The sequence below is a fragment of the Pan troglodytes genome, chromosome 14 (assembly GCF_028858775.2).
Source record: "Pan troglodytes isolate AG18354 chromosome 14, NHGRI_mPanTro3-v2.0_pri, whole genome shotgun sequence".
NCBI lineage: Eukaryota > Metazoa > Chordata > Mammalia > Primates > Hominidae > Pan > Pan troglodytes.
In genome coordinates, this window is record NC_072412.2 from 23,103,819 (window position 1) to 23,124,776 (window position 20,958).

The 20,958-nt window shown below is 36.1% G+C and overlaps 1 pseudogene; it reads right to left on the reverse strand.

The window, feature by feature from the left end:
- Positions 1–20,958, reverse strand: part of LOC745201 (putative ankyrin repeat domain-containing protein 20A5) — a 37,262-nt pseudogene that overhangs the window by 367 nt on the left and 15,937 nt on the right.

The window sequence follows — 20,958 nt, forward strand, 5'->3', positions numbered from 1 at the left end:
TCCTTCTCTTAGCATAATGTTTTCAGAGTTCATTTGTACTGTGGCGCGTGTCAGTACTGCATTTTTTAAATTCTTGAATACTATTCTACTGTATGGCTATACCAGTTATTCATTCATCACTTGATGGACGTTTAGGTTGTTTTCACTTTTTGGCTATTATTTTCAATGCTGCTATGAACATTCATTTACAAGTTATTGTATGGACATATGTTTGTATCTCCCTACCATTGGACTTTGTCCTCAGGGTTAATTGGGCTGATTTCACCATCTCTCTTCCCTATTCATGCTGTCTTTCCTGCTTTTTCAGCTTCTGTTCATTTAGCCTCATTCATTCAGACCTGACACACAATATTTCTTGCTCTGACTGTTCTGAGTCTGACCTTATGCTTCAACACTTATTTTCTAGTCTGTGCAAAACAATTGCACCCTTAATTCTACATTGATTTTAGTTTTTTTCATGGGAGACAATTTTATCTTACTGTAAATTTGCTTAAGAGGAGAATAATACGTGAAATACATGTCACTTACGTTTGTATAAATCAAAAATAGTTTAGCTTAACAGTTGTTAGAATACAATTAAATATTTATACCACACCGATATTTTCTTTTTTTGAGACATTGATGTAGTAAAGCTTTTATTTTGTGTATTTTAAGCAACTAAACACAAAATTAAGACCACTGAAGTCTTACAGAGAAAAATTGTTCAATCAAATGCTCATGTTTTTTCACTATGAAAACAAACCTAAATTTGCCTTCTTTCATTGTGCAACCAGAACTGAGATTTATAGGTTGACACCACTTTACCATCTGAAAACCTCTGGCTGCAGCTTTTCTGAGATGCCACATAACATAACCTTCATCTGCTCATCAGTGTGCTTGTTAAAGCAGCCCAACATAGACAGTTGCTGCGAATGAACTGATTTGCAAAACTTTGACTTAGCAATAGAGTCTGATATTTTCAGGTCAGTGGCTTTAGCCTGCCTCTGATTGTCATGTAAGTTATATACCACTCAATCCAGGAGGTGCTATTTGCATTGTAGTACATGGTCATTGCCCACTAAGTAGTACAGAGAGAAAAGTAATCTGTAAATTATTGTAAGTAGAAAAAGGCACTGTTGTCTAATGGAACTGGTGAAGGTTCTATGAAGTACTGAAGATGTACTGGGCCTCATCCCATTTGCTGTAATTTTTAGTGGCATGAAGAATGATTGAGTGCACGTATAGACCACTTTCATTAGCCATGTCACCAGAATATAAAATATAATAAAAATAATGATGCCAATAGCAAATATTATACACACACATATGTATAGATAGCTCAGTACATGACACATACTCTTCTGAGTACTTTACATATATCCCACCATTAAATCTTTCCAGCATCCCTGTGTAGTAGATACTATTTTCTTCATTTTATAGATTTTTATATAAATTTTTATATATAATTCTATATTTACATATATATTTTCTAAAAGACACAGAAAGTTAATTTGCTCACGGTCATACAGCTATTAACTGCTGGAGCTGAGATTCAGACCGAGGCATTCTGGCTTTTGTGAAGATACTTCCTCAAACTATTCCATGAAACATCTGGTTGCCACCTAAAGCATCATATTAATTTCTATAATTACTGGCATAGCCGGGGTCATGTACATCTGTAAATATTTAAAACTGTAGTTGAGGCCTCTTGATGTGAAGTGAAGGTGGAGGAGAAAACAGTTTGTGGGGGGAGCAATCAGTGAGCTGGAGCATGGTGTGAGGGTGCAATGCTACTTGGTTCCTGATATAAATAGTAACAATGTGAAAGAAGAAGGCCAACAGGAAGGAGAAAAAGGAGGAGGAGAAAGAAGAAGAAGAAGAAGAGGAGGAGGAGGAGGAGGAGAAGAAAGAAAGAAAGAAATGAAAGAAAGAAAGAAAGAAAGAACATTTGAAAGATACTGATCAAAAGACAGTGAAGATGAAGGTGAAGATGATCATGATGGTGAGGAAGGAGACGAAGAAGGACAAGATGACTCACAGAACACTGATGGATTCCAACTTAAAAAATTATGCCCAGTCTCTAGGAGAGAGTTGTAGTCTTTTTTTTTCCCCCCCTCTTGTGCTCAGTTGGCCTTTTTTTTGTTGAGGTCTTTCATATCTGCACCGTGGTTCTCAACTTATTTTGGGAGGAAATAGCTTGAGCAGAATACTATGGAAAAATAATCTCCACTCCTTCCTGTTTCACATTTACTTTTGTTCCTCCTTGTACCTCAACAAACACTGTATGGAATCAACAGCATGAAGCTGTGTGGGGGAAAACAAAACAAAATGAAATAACCTTTTTTTTTTTCACTCTTCACTCTGCTAAAAGCTAGAGGGTGCCTAGGCTCCCAAGAAATAGTGCATAACAATACATTTTTCTCCCCACCTCTCTCTGTATATTAGGCTGAGAGTATATCCTGTCTGTATGTGAATAAGAACAGTGAGCATTCACCAACATGTGTCTATCTAATTTCTCGTTTAAAAACAGAAAAAAAACCCTCTAAAAATGGAGTTATAGAAGGTCAGCACAGGGGGGGTTTGAGATGTTTTGGTGGGCTAAACGGGCAATTTTATAACATGGCTTCTCCTATGCCTTGTTTGTGATGTTTAATGAATATCCTTGCAGTTTAAGATGACACTTTTAAAATACATTGTCTCCTAATGATGGCTTGAACTCTGTTGCTAAATAGGAGAATCAGGATCTCATTTGGAATTGACATTGTCTACTGTAGTTTTGTTTTTGTTTATTTTTAAATTTTCTTTTTGTTTTACTGGAAAGATGCTAGTTTTAAATGTTAAAAGTATACAAATTATTACAATCAAACTAGATGTGTACACACAAAGAAATAAAATTAAATAAGTTGATGTAACGGTGCTTGTAATTCAAAAATATAAAGGTTTATCTTATGTTAATTTCCTATCTTTTCCCATTTTACAAATTTTGTAAGTTGAGTATTTATCTAATCAAATATGATTTAAACACAGAAAAATAGAATAATGTTGTGTTCTGGTCCTAGAGCAGGATTGGTAAACTTTTCTGTAAAGGATCAGATAGTATTATGTGAGGCTTTGTGAGCAATAGGATCTCTGTTGCAACAACTCAACCCTCTAGTTACAGTACAAAAGTAACCATAAACAATATGCAGATTGAAGAGGTGTGGCTGTGTTTCGATAAAACTTAGTTACAAAAGCAGGTGATGGGCACGTTTGTACTAGATTACGAGTAAAGTTTATTATGATGATTATTTGTTTTAGTTGCAAGAAGCAAAGGATCAAATCACAGATGTTACAGGAGGTGCTGAAAAGACTCAAGACTACATGCAAAAGCATAAGTTAAAGTAACCTGAGTATTTATAAAGCAAATAAACAATGTAGTAGGAGAATTGTATGAGTGAGGATAATAAGCGCATCTGTGTGAAGCCAAGGATAAAGTTCACCTTTAAGCTATTTTGAAATGCATAATTTTTGTACGTTATTCCTAAATTTTGCACATTACCCACAAAATATAGGTAGAAAAATGATACAGTCTCCCAATCATCTATTTTTCAACTCTTTAAGAATTTACATAATCATAGATGTTTAGAAATTATGTGATATTTTAGAAATGTATCTTTGAGGATAATTATTTTAAAATCTACCTTTTAGGCTTAATATAAAAAATTTCCAAGTAAAAATTCCAGTTAAAAATCAAGTGGAAAAAAATGAACAGTTTGAGAAAAACCGGTTAAGTCCAAGTTTGGTAAGTCAATTTTTAAATTTCTGTCATACTGAATAGAAATTTTATTTTTCTAGTAAGACAGATTGAATATCCCTTATCCAAAATGCTTGAGACCATTTGGATAAGAGAAATGTTTCAAATTTTGTATTCTTTTGATTTTAGAATATTTGTGTATACTTAGTGAAAGATCTTAGGAATGAGACCCAAGTCTAAACACAAAATTCACTTACATTTCATATATACCTTATACACATAGCCCGAATTTTATACAGGATTTTATAAAATAATTTTGTGCATGAAACAAAGTTTTGACTGTGTTTTGCTGTTGTTCTGTCACATGAGGTCAAATGTGGAATTTTCCACTTGGGGCATTATGTCTGCATTCAAACAGTGTCAGATTTTGGAGCTTCAGGTTTTTAGAGTAGAGATTTTCAACCCATAGTACAGAAGCTCCTCAACTTATGATGGGGTTACATCCCAATAAAGCCATTGTAAATTGAAAGCATTGTAAGATGAAAATGTATTTAATACACCCAACCTACCAAACATCATAGCCTGGCCTACCTTAAACATTATCTGATCACTTACATTAGCCTACTGGTGGGCAAAATCGTCTAACACAAAGTCTTATAATAAAGTATTATATATCCCATGTACTGCGTATTGCCAACCTGGGAAAAGATCAGGATTCAAAATTCAAAATTCAGAGTGTGTTGAAATTGCAATGGTTTCACAGCATGGTGAAGTCAAAAAATTACAAGTTGAACCATCTTAAGTTGGGGGTCTATCAGTATATAAGAATATTTTAGACAATGTGAAAAGTCTCATTGATAAAAAATATTTTATTCATATCGATACTACTCGCCACTAGTAGTGCAATCTTCTTGACTTCATAGAATAAGTTGACTGAATTCATAAAGTTAATGATTTTGACAAAAGTCACATTTTAATAAAAGAGATTATGATAGTCTAAAACCAATATTTTATATCTACTTTTTTTTTTTTTTTTTTTTGAGACAGAGTCTCGCTCTGTCGCCCAGGCTGGAGTGCAGTGGCGCCATCTCGGCTCACTGCGAGCTCTGCCTCCTGGGTTCACGCCATTCTCCTGCCTCAGCCTCCCGAGTAGCTGGGACTACAGGTGCCCACCACCGTGCCCAGCTAATTTTTTGTATTTTTAGTACAGACAGGGTTTCACCATGTTAGCCAGGACGGTCTCGATCTCCTGACCTCGTGATCCGCCCGCCTCGGCCTCCCAAAGTGCTGGGATTACAGGCGTGAGCCACCACGCCTGGCCTATATGTACATTTAAAAAAAATTTATTCATGCATTGAGGGAAAGTTGGGGTATTTCCATCTTTTGGCCATTAGAAATAATGCTGCTAATGGATACTACTTCATTATACAAGTATTTTTTCCCCTACAGCATGTGTTTTTCTTACTGCAAGTTAAAAAAAGAAAAGAGATGCCAGTGAAAAAGTAGAAATGGGTGCTCCAGGAGGGCCTTAGGGAGTAACATAGTCCTCCTAACATAATGTTCAGAAAGTAATCTTTTTCCATTCACCTGTGTTCATCAGCCTTTCAAAGCCTTAACAGTCCAATCGCAGAAAAGATGGATACATACTCTAGGATATCAATTTATTGATGTAGAGTGAAAACTATATAAATGATAACAAAGCAAAACAGAATTCTCCTGACATTCATGCTTTCCTTTGTAGGAATGAAGATCAGAAAATTGTGTCATGAATACTAAGTTGGAGCAATGAGGTAGATGCTCCTACTAACGAGTTTCCTTAAGTTACAATAGGAAGATTTATGCAATTTTATCATTCAGATTAAACCTATCAGGGAAACTAGAACTTTTGTAAGAACACTCACGACCTATTAAGCCTACGCAAAAATAATGAAGGTTTTTCTGTACATTTTCATAGAAATAAATTAGGAATATTGCATAGAATTATTAGCGACTTTAAAATCTACCCTATGAATTAAAAATCTAATAAGAGACAGCTTTCAACAAACTCAATCAATAGCCTCTATTTTCTGCAGAAAGTTCTCATTTCATGAATTGCTAAGTCAGAGACTACCTTAAGAAATTTTATAGATACAGTTTAGAGGTGAAGAATCTAGATTGGGAAGGAGAGACAACCCTCCAGGGCTAAGCAGGGAGCTCAGATCACTGCGCACTCCACAGATCAACTCATTGCCTGAGGCAACAGTGGCTTCTGCCAGTAAACAAGGATCAAGTATACACCTGACTGCATTGGCTGCAGCTGGCTCCTACTCGTAAGTGTCATCTATTGGCTTATAGTGGAACTGTACAGTTCAATATAAAACCTGCTGACAGAGTAAACAAGGCTAAGAAGCAAAGCCGAAAGACTCTACCTAACATTCTCTACAGTCACACTCCCTAGGGTGGGAGAGGGGAAAGAAAAAAAAGCAATAATTTTATAGGGAAAGAAAGAAAAAAAAAATCCTACCCTCACAAAAATAATTTAAAAAGTTAGAAGTATCAGCATTTCCAGATGAGATGGGACTAGCATAAGAATTCTCGCATGAGGCCTGGTGCAATGGCTCATGCCTGTAATCCCAGCACTTTGGGAGGCCATGGCCTCAAGCGGATCACTTGAGGTCAGGAGTTCGAGACCAGCCTGACCAAAATGGAGAAACCCTGTCTCTACTAAAAATACAACAATTAGCTGGGCATGGTGGTGCATGCCTGTAATCCCAGCTCCTTGGGAGGCTGAGGCAGTAGAATTGCTTGAATCTGGGAGGCAGAGGTTGTGGTGAGCTGAGATCGTACCATTGCACTCCAGCCTGGGCAACGAGCAAAACTCCACCTCAAAAAAAAAAAAAAGAATTCTGGCATGAAAAATCTGAATGTAGTGTGACACTACCAAAGGATCACACCAGCTTTCCAGTGGTCTCTAACCAAAATGGAAACTCAGAAATGACAGATAAAGAATTCAAAGCATGGATTGCAAGGAGATCCAAGACAAGGATTAATATCAACCCAAAGAAACTTCTAAAGCAATCCAGGAAATGAAAGGAGACAATCAACTTAAAAAGAAATCAGTCAGAGCTTCTGGAATTGAAAAACTCATGTAAAGAATTGCAAAATGTAACTGAAATCTTTATCAATAGACTGGACCAAGCAGAAGAAAGAATTTCAGAGCTTGAAGACCAGTCTTTTGAACTAACCTAGTCAGATAAAAAATAGAGAAAAAAGAATATTAAAAGTAAATAGGGTTCTTGAGAAATTTGGGATTATGTAACATAACCACACCTATGAATTATTAGTGTTCCTGAGGGAGAAGGAGAAAAGTAAACAACTTGGAACACATATTTGAGGAAATAATTCAAGAAAACATTCCTAATTTTGATAGAGGTGGTCATCCAAATACAAGAAATCCAGAGAACACCTGTGAGATACTATGCAAAACAAATATCATCAAGGTATATAGTCATTGGACTGTCCATGGTCAATGCTAAAGAAAAACATTTTAAAGGCTGAGAAGGTAAACCTGTCGGGCTAATAGTGGACTTCTCAGCTGAAACGTTGCAAGCCACGAGGGATGGGGGCCTATTTTCAGCATTCTTAAATAAAAGAAATTCCAACCAAGAATTAAATATCCTACCAAACTAAGCTTCATAACTGAAAGAGAAATAAAATCTTTTCCAGACAAGCAAGTGTTAAGGGAATTTGTTACCATTAGACAAGACTTACAAGAGATCCCTAAAGGACTTCTAAACATGGAAATGAAAGAATGATACCTGCTACCACAAAAGCATAGTTAAGTTACGTAGCTCACAGACCCTATAAAGTAACCATGCAATAAAAACTACATAGCAACCAGCTATCAACTTTACTATAGGACCAAAACTTCACATATCAATATTAACCTTTAATATCAACAGTCCAAATGCCTCCATTTAAAAGGCACAATGTAGCAAATTGGATAAAAAAAAAATCGAGACCCATCTGTTTGTTGTCTTCAAGAGATCCGTCTCACACATAATGACACCCATAGGCTTGAAGTAAAGGGTTGGTGAAAGAGCTATTATGCAAACAGAACACCAAAAAGAGCAGGGGTGATGATTCTTAGATAAAACAGACTTTAAAACAACAGCAGTAAGAAAGGACAAAAAAAGGCATTATATAATGATAAAAGGTTTAATTCAACAAGGAGACTTAACTGTTCTAAATGTATATGCACCCAACACTGGAGCACCCACATTCATAAAATGAGAAGTTCTAGACCTACAAAAAGACTTGTACAGCCACATAATCAATAGTGGAGGACTTCAACACCCCACTGACAGCATTAGATCATCAAGGCAGGAAACTAACAAATTCTAGACCAAAATTGTACACCTGATCAACCGAACCTAATAGACATCTACAGAGTACTCAGTTCATCAACCCCAGAATGTACATTTTTCTTTTATGCGCACAGAACATTCTCCAAGATCAACCACGTGTTTGGTCATAAAGGAAGTCTCAATAAATTAGAAAAATCCAAATCATACCAATGATACTTTCTGATCACAATGGAATAAAAATAGAAATTAGTACCAAGATAATCTCTCAAAACTACATGATTATATGAAAATGAAAAAACCTGCTCCTGAATGACTTTTGGGTAAACAACAAAATTAAGGCAGAAATTAAAAAAAATCCATGCAATAAATTATAACAAAGACACAATATACCAAAATCACTGGGATACAGCAAAAGCAGTATTAAGAGGAAAGTTTGTAGCCCTAAATACCTACATCAAAAAGTTAGAAAGATCTCAAATTAACAATTGAACATCACACCCTAGAGGAACTAGGAAAATGAGAACAAACTAGCCCCAAAGCTACCAGAAGAAAAGAAAGAAGAGCAGAACTGAATGCAAATGGAGACCCAAAAATCCATACAAATAATTAATGAAACCACAAGTTGGGTCTTTGAAAGGACAGAAAATCAATAGACAACCAGCTAGCTGAACAAACAGAAAAAGAAGATCCAAACCAGCACAATCAGAAATGACAAAGATGACATTACAACCAATCCCACAGAAATGCAAAAGATTCTCAGCAACTATTATGAATACCTCTATGCAAACAAACTAAAAAATCTAGAGGAAATGGGTAAATTCCTGGGAACCCACAACCTCCTAAGACTGAATCAGGAAGAAATTGAAACCCTGAACAAACCAATATTGAGTTCCATAATTGAATCAGTAATTTAAAAAACTTAAAAACTCCAACCAAAAAAAGCCACAAACTTGACGGATTCACAGCTGAATTCTACCAGATGTACAAAGAAGAGCTGGTGCCAATTCTGCTGAACCTAATCCCAAAAAAATCAAGGAGGTGGGACTCCTCCCTAAGTCAATCTACAAAGACAGTGTCATCCTGTTACCAAAATCTTGCAAAGACATACCTATAAAAGAAAACTACAGGTCAATATCCCTGATGAACATAGATGCAAAAATCCTCAAACAAATACTAATGAATGCAGCAGCAAATCAAGAAGTTAATTCTCCATGATCAAGTAGGCTGTATTCCTGAGGTGCAAGGTTGGTTCAACAAATGTTAATCAATAAATGTGATTCACCACATAAACAGGATTAAAACAAGAAACCACATGTTTATCTCCATAGATGTGGACAAAGCTTTTGATACAATCCAACGTCCTTTCATGATAAAACCCCTCAACAATCTAGACATCAAAGGAACAAACCTCAAAATATTAAGAGCTATCTATGACAGATTTATAGCCATCATCATGCTGAATGGGCAAAAGCTGGAAGCATTCCCCTTGAGAGTAAGACAAGGATATCATCTCTCACCACTCCTATTCAACATAGTACTGTAAGTCCTAGCCAGAGCAATCAGGCAAGAGAAAGAAATTAAAGGCATCCATATAGGAAAAGAGGGAGTCAAACTCTCTTCACTGATGGTATGATTCTATACCTAGAGAACCCTGAAGACTCTGCTAAAAGGCTCCTGGAACCGTTCAACGATTTCAATTTCAGCAAAGTTTCAGGATACAAAATCAATGTACAAAAATTAGTAGCATTTATATATACCAGTAACATTCAAGCTCAGAGCCAAATCCAGAATGCAATCCCATTTACGATGTCCATTAAAAAATACTTAGGAATACATCTAACTGAGGAAGTTAGTATCTCTACTAAGAGAACTACAAAACACTGCTGAAAGAAATCAGAGATGACACAAATAAATGGGAAAACATTCATGCTCATGGATTGGAAGAATCACTATTGCCCAAAACAATCTATAAGTTCAATGCTATTTCTATCAAACTACCAATGCCATTTTTCACAGAATTAGGAAAAAACTGTTCTAATCCTCATATGGAACCGAGAAAGAGCCCATATAGCCAAAGAAATCCTAAGCAAAAAGAACAAAGTTTAAGGCATCACATGACCCGACTTTGTACTATATCCTATCAGGCTACATTAACCAGAACAACATGATACCGGCACAAAAATAGACACATAGACCACTGGAACAGAATAGAGACCCAAGAAATAAAGCTGCACACCTCTAACCATCTGATCTACAACAGATTAGACAAAAATAAATAATGGGGAAAAGACTTCCTATTCAATAAAAGGTGCTGGCATAACTGGCTAGCCATGTGCAGAAGAATGAAACTGGACTCCCTTACCTTATACCATATACAAACATTAACTCAAGATGGATTAAAGATTTAAATGTAAGATTTCAAACTATAAGAGTCCTAGGAGAAAACCTAGAAAATACCATTCTATACATTGGCCTTAAGAAAGAATTTGGAGTCCTCAAAAACATTTGAAACAGAAACAAAAATTGACAGGTGGAACCTAATTAAACTAAAGAGCTTCTGCACAGCAAAATAAACTATCAACACTGTAAGCGCACAACCTACAAAATGGGATAAAATATTTGCAAATTATGCATCTGAAAAAGGTCTAATATCCAGAATCTGTAAGGAGCCTAAACAATTCAACAAGCAAAAAGCAAATGACCCCATTAAACAGTGGGCAAAAGATGTAAACAGACAATTCTCAAAAAAGACACAGGGTGGCCAACAAACATATGAAAAAAAAAATACTCAACCTCATTAATCATCAGAGAAATGCAAATCGAAACCATGGTGAGATATCATCAGGATGGCTATTATTAAAAAGTCAAAAAATGACAGATGCTGGCAAGGCTGTAGAGAAAAGGGAATGCTTATACACTGCTGGTGGGAGTGTAATTTAGTTCAGCCACTATAGAAAGCTGTTCGAAGATTTCTCAAAAAACTTAGAACTAGCATTCAACCCAGCAATTCCATTACTGGGTATATATACAAAAGAAAATAAACCATTCTTCCAAAAAAACATATGCACTCCTATGTTCATGGCAGCACGTTTCACAATAGCAAAGACATGGAATAAACCTAGGTGCCCATCAATGGTGAACTGGATAAAGAAAATGTGGTACATATACACTATCGCCATAAAAAAGAATGAAATCATGTTTTTTTGCAGCAACATGGATGCAGCTGGATGCCATTATCCTAAGCAAATTAACATAAAATTAACAGAAAACTAAATACTGCACGTTCTTACTTGTAAGTGGCAGCTAAACATTGGGTACTCACAGACATAAAGGTGGCAACAATAAACACTGGGGACTACTAAATGGCAGAGGGCACGAAGTGGGCAATGTGTGAAAAACTAACTCTTGGGTGCTATGCTTAGTACCTGGGTGATGGAATCAATCACAATGCAAACCTCAGCATCATGCAATACAGCCACGTAACAAACCTGCACGTGGGCTCCCTGAATCTAAAACACAAGTTGAAATTATTTTAAAAAATTGTCTTCCAATATACGAACATGAACTCTCTCTCCATGTATTTAAATATTCTTTGATTCATCAGTGTATTGTAGTTTTTCACACATATATCCTGTATGTATTTTGTTACATGTATAATTGTAAATACCTCATTATTTTTTGATGCTATTGTAAACTGTATTTTTTAAAATTTCAAATTCGAATTGCTCTTTATTGACATATAGGAAAGAAATGGACTTTTGTATATTAATCTTGTATTTTGAGACCTTGCTAAACTCACTTATTTGTTCCAGAAGTTTGTATTGTTCTTGTTGTCGATTGGATTTCCTATTCAATAAAGTAATTTGTGAATAAAGACAGTTTTATTTTTTAAAAAGTCAAGTACTATTACTCTTGGCACATTCTGGCACTCAGTAAATTAACTTTCTTTGATTGTGATCTCTGGTATTACCACTAGAGGGCGCCTTGAGACAAAATATCCTATACGGTTTTTTCATTACAGAAGGGCATCCTTGTGAAATGGGGAATGATTAACATAGGCATGAGGGGAATTGTAATTCACAAAGTAGTTAAAAATAACACCTTGCTCAGCCTGAGGGGGATGTGTGCAAGACAGAGGGCAGGCCCCACCTCTGGTGCTGTGGTTACAATGCTAGGAGCTAACTGCCTTTGAAGATGGCTTTAGTTCTTTTTGATTACCAGCTCAGCTCTCTCATTCTTCTCTAAAATTGTTGCTCTGAATTATTCCTCAATGTCAAATGCTTAATTTTTCCCAGGTAATGAGTGACTTGTACAAGGGTGCTGAAAAAAAATACTTGAAAACGTCTTTGAGGGCTAATTTTTAAAATATCTAAATTGGTTTCCTAAACACAATCATTTCTGGCTTTTAAAAAAGTCTTGGTTTATTAATTACATATATTTAAGAAGTAAAACATGATATATTGACATATTTATACATAGTGAAATGGTTATTGTAGTCAAGTAAATTAACATATTCATCATCCCACATACTCTTTAAATACAAGTATTTCTAAATGGCATCCCCAAGAATCTTATCAGCAGAGCCATTCCAGAAGGCAGCAAGTGTTACCTGTTAAGACTCAGGCAAGAGAAAAATGTAGGCAAGGTGATAGGGCCGGGAGAAAAGATTGAGGGATTTATCCAGTCAAGACCTGCTCAGTATCAGTCACTTTTAAGAGTGTCAAAATGCATCTGAAACAGTGACCATCCTAAAATCGGCAATTCTAATTCAGCATGGTGTTGCATTGAATAGAGATGTATGACATGCATGGAGTATGGGGAATCTGAGAGTAATCTGCATGGCTCCTGGAAGAGCCCCTGAGTCATGGCCATTGAAGTGTTTGAAGTGGGGTCTAAGATTTGCCATGGAAGGTGCCCAGCCTACAATGTCTGACTGGGGAAAAGCATGGCTAAAGTACCCAGGCATGGAGGGACGCATTCAGAGCACTGAAAGCCGTTGGTGTGGCTAGAATTTAGGGCACCTGTTATGGAGAGATAGTAAATAAAACTGGGCAAGTAGACCAGAGCCAGACTGGGGCACAATTGTGTCACACTAAGCTAGATGGGAAGGAACTGAGACATTTCAAGCAGGAAGATGAGGAAATAAGATTTCCTTTAGAAAACAGCTACTCTGGTTTGAGAGAGTGAGACTGAATTCAAGGATTTCATATAGGAGGATGGTGCAATAATCCAGGAAGAAAGAGTGAACGCCTCAGCTAGGACAGGACAGTAGATCTGGAGGGAAACTACTGGAATCAAGAGATTGTGGAGACAAAATCAATAGTATTCACTAGGCATTTGGGGGTGGGAGCAATGGTTTTGGCTTCTGTCTTGAGAAAATAAGATATGGAAAAAGTGTATTTGGAGAAAGAGAGAAACTGGCTTGAGATTTTCTGAGATAGAGATGCAAGTGGAACACCTAGGTGGATATGTGGTTAAAATAAAAAAAAGGTCTAGACCAGTAAAAAAATAATTTGAACAGCAGAAACCACATATATGACTTTAAATGTTCTAGGAGCCACGTTATAAAAATTAAAAATAAATAGGTAACACCAATTTTGTAACACAGTATAGCCAAAATATTGTGATTTCAGCAAGTAATCAAAAACAGCAATTTTTCTTTTTCCCTAATTTGTTGGAAGTACTTGTTTCTTAGAAATCCTCCTAGAAATACATGTACTTCTTTTTTTTATTATTATTATAATACTTTAACACCATGGAATAGTATGCAGCCATAAAAAAGGATGAGTTCATGTCCTTTGTAGGGACATGGATGAAGCTGGAAACCATCATTCTGAGCAAACTATCGCAAGGACAGAAAACCAAACACCGCATGTTCTCACTCATAGGTGGGAACTGAACAACGAGAACACTTGGACACAGGGTGGGGAACATCACACACTGGGGTGCAGGGAGGGGGGAAGGATGGCATTAATAGAAATACCTATTGTAAATGATGAGTTAATGGGGGCAGCACACCAACATGGCACATGTATACATATGCAACAAACCTGCACGTTGTGCATTTCTTTAGAACAATTTTAAAACTACAATCGCATACAGTAGACAAGCTCTGACATATTTTTGGTGTTAAAACACTATTTAATAAAACATTTTATTTACACTTATCTTTTGCAATCTTCACAGAACTCATGAGAGGCAAGCAGAGGCCAGTACCAGACATCTGGTAGAGAAGGTAGAGAAAGAGTGGACCAGAGCTTTTTTCAGACTCATCCTACTGGGTTAGTCCTACAGTCATCTTGTGTTGGACACTCAAGGATTTTTGTTTCTGTTTTTGTTTTAGAAACGGTCTCGCTGTGTCACCCAGGCTGGAGTGTAGTGGCTCAATCTCGGCTCACTGCAGCCTTGACTTCCCAGGCTCCAGAGATTCTCCTACTTCAGCCTCCTGAGTTGTGGGAACCACAGGTGTGTGCCAACATGCTCAGCTAGTTTTTCTATGTTTGGTAGGGACAGGGTTTCACCATGATGCCCAGACTGGTCTTGAACTCCTGAGCTCAAGCAATCCACCCACCTCAGCTTCCCAAAAGTGCTGGGATTACAGGTGTGAGCCACCACGCCAGACCTAGAAATCTTAATAATAGGTTAGGTCTTAAGAGAAAAATCACTCCAAGGGAAAACTTAGTCATCCCTACCTCAAGCCTACTGACTTCAAAAAATGGCGTGAAGAACTACTGATTCAAGGTTAGTTATATTACCTTTTTCCTTTGCATTTCATCTTTATGATATAATTCTTGTTTTTAATTTGGTGAAATACTGAGTTGTTTCATTGACCTAGGTGTGGTAAGTAAAAGTTATAATAATTTGTATTGATAAAGAAAGGAAATAAAAGTTTTATAGTTTTTTTCAGTCCCTGGAGCTCTCATTTTCAAGAGATAAACATTTGTTAACTTTATTCAGTAAATGTAACATTTATTGTAACTGACACATTTTCAATTTCTTTAAAAGCTGCATTAAAGTTAAATTTTAGAAATGGAATATTATTGTTTGATAACTAAAGACAGACTTTGAGATGCTTTGGCTTTCTAATTGATTTTACTTTGGTTCATAATATTTTTGTTTTCCAGTGCCAGCTTCAGTTTTCCACCCCTAATCGTAAGTGAATGATTGACATCCAAACATTTAACCACATACGGATGTCTATTATTTAAAGGAATCCAAAATAAATACTTTTATGAATTAAGTAAACATATAGCACTAAATAGATTTTTTAAGTTAAAATTTTGTCATTTCCTTACCTAACAGTACATCCTTAATTGTGATTGTCACCTACAGCATTTTAGTTTCAATTTTTGTAAAATATATCTATTGCTAGCCAATTACTCAACAGTTTTTAAATAGTTAAATCACACAATGATTTGAATTTTAAAAATAAGTTCCCTTATGTCTTTATATGTTGCCATCACTTGAAAGATTGATGACTAAGACGGCCAAGTTATCAAGAGTCTTTAAATAGCAATTACAACCAAACAATCAATTACATTATTTCTACCCAGAATTCCATAAAGCCACACAGTGTCCCCATCTCCCCCGGAGATGTACCAGGAACCTTCCAGTCCAGTCATGTGATTTCACTCATATTAAGAATCAATTTCTGGGGATCTCAAGATGAATCTAACAACAACAAACTACACTAATTGTAGAGTTGGTAAGTAAAAGAAATATAGTTCAACTATGCTTGACCCAGTTTAAGATATTTGTCTAATGTTTGGTCATTTTTTGACTAGAGGGAAATTTATTTATTTATTTCTGGATACAGGGTCTTACTCTGTCACCCAGCCTGGAGTGCAGTGGCATAATCACAGCTCACTACAGCCTGGACTTCCTGGGCTCAGGTGATCTTCCCACCTCAGCCTGCCAAGTAGCTGGGACTACAGGTGTGTGCCACCATGCCTAGTTCATTTTTTGTATTTTTGTATTTTGGGTTTCACTATGTTGCCCAGGCTGGTCCTGAACTCCTGGGCTCAAGTTATCCAGTGCCTCAGTCTCCCAAAGAGCTCAGATTACAGGTGTGGGCCACTACACCCGGCAGGACAATTCTAAAAACTGGGTGCAGTGGTGTGCATCTGTAGCCCAGCTACTTGGGAGGCTGGGGAGGCAAGATCACTTGAGCCCAAGAGTTCAAGGCTGTAGTGTGACATAACCTCACCCGTGAATAGCTACTGCACTCCAGCCTGAGCAACACAGAGAGACCCTGTCTAAAAAAATCTACAAAAACCATAAAACATTTGAACAAAAATAAATAGCAAGTAGTTTTCTTCATGTATCACTGTTATTAAAATGTCCATTTCCATCAATGCACATTGGCTTACAGTTTTGATGGCGATTTCATAATCTCCTTGATGCAGAGAAAAGTAGTGCATGCCTGTGTTAAGTGAGACCTCAACCTGGTTTCCTTGTCTGGCTTCATGTGCTAACAAATCATAGAAGAGAAAATCTAAGGTTTCCTGAAGAACGTCCCTAACTAAATTGCTTAAAAGAGTACACATTAAATGACTGCTTCAATACCAAAATTATAAGATCCTAGCTAGCTGATATTTTATTTTGTTAGCTTAGTTTTATTTTTCTGAAAAAAATGAGATGATCTCATTTGGGTCTAAGTGCTTCAGAGTCCTAAAATTGTACTACTGGATACAAAAAGAAAATAAATGGTAAATACTTCTGTAAATTGTTAAGCATGTTGCAAATATAAAATGTTCTCATTAGTTCTTACCAGAAAAATCAGAAAATGTATCGTTTTACAAGATGATGATGAAAAATGTGTAAATGCAAAGCCAGGTGTGGTAGCTCATGCCTTCCCAGCACTTGGGGAGGCCAAAGCAGGTGAGTCACCTGAGGTCAGGAGTTCGAGACCAGCCTGGCCAACATGCTGAAACCCCGTCTCTACTAAAATACAAAAATTAGCTGGATGTGGTGGCACGTGCCTGTAATCCCAGCTATTCAGGAGGCTGAGGCAGGAAAATTACTTGAACCCGGGAGGCGGAGGTTGCAGTGAGCTGAGATCATGCTACCGGACTCCAGCCTGGGTGACAAAGCGAGACTCCATCTCAAAAAGAAGAAAAAAATATGCAAATGCAGGGGCCATGCAAAGGAAGGTTTTTGAGGAAATATTTTAAGTTTTTTGAGAGAAAGAGGTGTTTATTTTTAGCATTTATAGGTAAGTTCAAAAAGTTTATTTAAAACTTAATGTATTAGTTCCAAGTACCATTGTGGTAATGTAAACCACAATGGTTTCCTTGTGGGGCATTAGTTTTCCAAATCATGTTAGACTTAATAAAAGACATTAAAATGCACAATTCTATCAAGATACAAAGATACGTCTCTATAATCCCTGCAGAATGCCTTCAAAGATTTCTTATATAGTTGTTGCTAACAAAATTCTTAGAGTTACAGAAGGTAGGTGACTTTTGGGGTTGCTAGGAATTTAATTATTTTCGTTAGGAAAACATCAAATAAGACTGTGAGAGGTGATAACATACTATCTAACATAATAGAAAAGGGTGGGTTTTTAGAGAGTCATTACAAAACAAGATGATGTTTAGACCTTTTTGCTATGATTCTAGAAAGCAAACTGTTAAAATTTAAAAATCAAATTCTACAAAAAACGTTAAAAATAGCATTAATACTGAATTTGTTTATCCATCTCATTTATTTGCAAGGTTTTAAAATTTTGGACCATTCCTACTGTGAAACTCTACCTTATGCAGCATTTTTTAACTTTAAGGAAAATGATTATAATATTTTTCTAGTATGTGATTTCAGTTGTACTGGTTGTTGAAGCAAGTTTTTATATGTTTGTAACTTAGCATTTCTTGTATCTCTCCCCATTACATGAAGTTTAGCCTTGCACTTAACATTATTATATTAATAATAGCTTATTACATGTGTTTTGCTAATTTTTGCTTTCAATTTTTATTCTAGTTTAATTCTGAGATGGTTTGTTGTATATATCAGAAGTAATGTCAGAGTTTCATTGGTTCTTTACTCAGTATTATTATAAAATACAAAAATCAACATTAGCCTGAACAGATCCATCACTTGGATTCTTCTGCATATCAGAATATTTTCTAATAACTTAAATCTTAAAAAATTATTCCAATTTTATAAAATAAAAAATTTATCTAAAGTTTATTTTAATTTTAGTTCTTTTGACCACTTGCTGCCTGTGGATGGTTCAACTTTTTTAACGTTCAGAAGCTGTTTAGTATTTGTGTGCCTAACACAGCGCATGGCACACAGTAGTCACTGGGTAAATGCTTTTTAAAAATGCTTGATACAGGAAGACTCATTTTTACATTGATTGGTTTTAAACTTTTGGTGATTACTGACAGTTTCAAAAGATTTCTAATTATTAATTTAAGGAATTTTTCTACTTCTCAAATGTTCATTTAGTTTAGCAATTCTTTTTCTAAATGGGATTTTACAGACACATCAAAGTTAAAACAATGTTTCTAAGATTTTGTTTTTACATGATCGAACATTGTGTCTCCTCAGAATGTTGAGTTGCATTATTTTCCCAAATAAAATAGTCCTTTTTGCATTACTAAGGCAATGCTTGTCTACTCTGAATTTTAACTCAATCAATCAATCATAATACTTACGCTAATTACTCAGAGAGCAAAGACAGTTTGATAAACTTCTTTATTATTTCATTTTTAGGCTCTACATAATTCTTCCTATTTTCCCTTTATCCACTTAGCCAAATGCCCAGTAGTCATTTTATACTTGGAAGGTTTCAGGTACCCTCTCGAATTCTTCTAATTACTTTTCTCTTAGTTTTTTTTTTTTTTTAACTAGGTCTTTAAATATATGTGTGACTCTATACTTAGTCCTTCAGCTCCTCCATCAACGGATGATTCCCCAGTTATTTTCTTTGTGACAAAATACATGTGTTTCATCCTTAGAAACTAACAAGTGTACTTTCCTTCATACATGAACCTGTTTACAATTTGTCATTGAATTGCAGTGGTTTAAATGGGCACACATTTGATTTTACTGCATTTGAGAACATACTTATTTTTTGTAACATATGAGTGCTCCTTAAAATAGAGAATGATATCAAATTTTAATTTTGAAACATCAATACCTACCGAAGGCATATTAATTATGGAACTATGTGTGTGTGCTGTGTATTTATTGAAATGGTCTGAAAAAGTGAATGCAGCAATATTTTCCAACCTCTAATCACAAGACTAATTTAACATCAGCCTATCATTAAGTTCTTGTTGAATGAGTGAACTTTGTATTTGTTTGGCTTTGCTATTTTTATTGATTTCACTATATAACTTTTGTCTAAAAACTTCCAACTCTTCACCTGTTTAAAGTGAGGGTTGTGTTGAAGAATGTACAGTAAGATTACAAAGTCAAGGAAGAAGAAAACATTTCAATAAGTGTTGTGTAGTCACCTTTCTTGTTGGGGCTATTTGGAGGGGAGGCAATAAATAATGCTCCTCTTTCCCTTTTGAGATCAGAACACAGGAGTCAGACATATGGAGTCAGACATAGCTGCTTTATTACTCACATGTAATGACTAATAGGATGATATGGCTCAGATGAGCAGCCAGAGTGGGCTTCTGAATACTTCAGATTAGTTTAATTCCCAGATTAGGCACCTACCCACACAGTGGTAAGTGGAGAAAACAGATGCTTAACACCTATCTCAGGAGCAGGCAGCTTACTGCAGAGCAGCAGACCTGAATTCGTATCACTGTGGGCAGACACATATTTTTTTTTTTTTTCTGAGACGGAGTCTCGCTCTGTTGCCCAGGCTGGTTGGAGTGCAGTGGTGCGATCTCGGCTCACTGCAAGCTCAGCCTCCCGGGTTCACGCCATTCTCCTGCCTCAGCCTCCCGAGTAGCTGGGACTACAGGCTCCCGCCACCACGCCCGACTAATTTTTTTTTTTTTTTTTTTTTGTATTTTTAGTAGAGGCAGTGTTTCACTGTGTTAGCCAGGATGGTCTCGATCTCCTGACCTCGTGATCCGCCCACCTTGGCCTCCCAAAGTGCTGGGATTACAGGCGTGAGCCACCGTGCCTGGCCGGCAGACACATATTTTCAAAGTAACACAGAGCCAAGCAAGCACATGCAATGTACTTCACACAAATTCACCCATTAGGTAAATCTTCCCTCCCTTCCAAAGAAAGATAGACAGAGTGTAAGTTCTCATTTGGAAACTTAAGGCCAGGGAAATGAAGATTCTCATATCATTTCTGTGTGGATTTAAATTATGACAGAAATTAAGCCAATGTCTTAATTTCTATGTACCAACTATCGATAACAGGTTGTATGTACCAACTATCGATAAAAGGTTGGACAGAAGTATACTAGATGGTAAAGAGAAATGTGTCTTACATTTTCAATTTTGCTGTGAATAACCCACAATGTGGATAATTCTTTTGTTGATTGATTTTAGTAAACCAACTCTTATTTGGATAAATATATAGTTCTGCTAAAGAAACAGCTGAATTTCTCTAATTCAGCTTGCCTGGTTCAACTGAAGTTTTCCTCCTTCAAGTTCCCTTTTCTGTAAAATATTTTTGTTCTTTACAAAATAAATTGAGTAGTGACTGCAACTAACAAAGATGTATTAACAGTTGTTTGTTAATTTTTATTCATAACTTCAGAAATCATAACTTAGCTAGAGAACTACCTTTTATGTCTCTTACCCAAACGTGATTGAGTTACATGACAGTTTTACATATGCATTTTCCCTGAGTTATATTTAAAAATCTATACATTTTTCCTGAATATGCAGGAAGTAGCTGGCATAAACTTCAAGTTCAGTAAGAAAACTTAAAGCCCTTTCTTGGGTTGGAGCTAATGGGCTTAATGACCATAGGCAA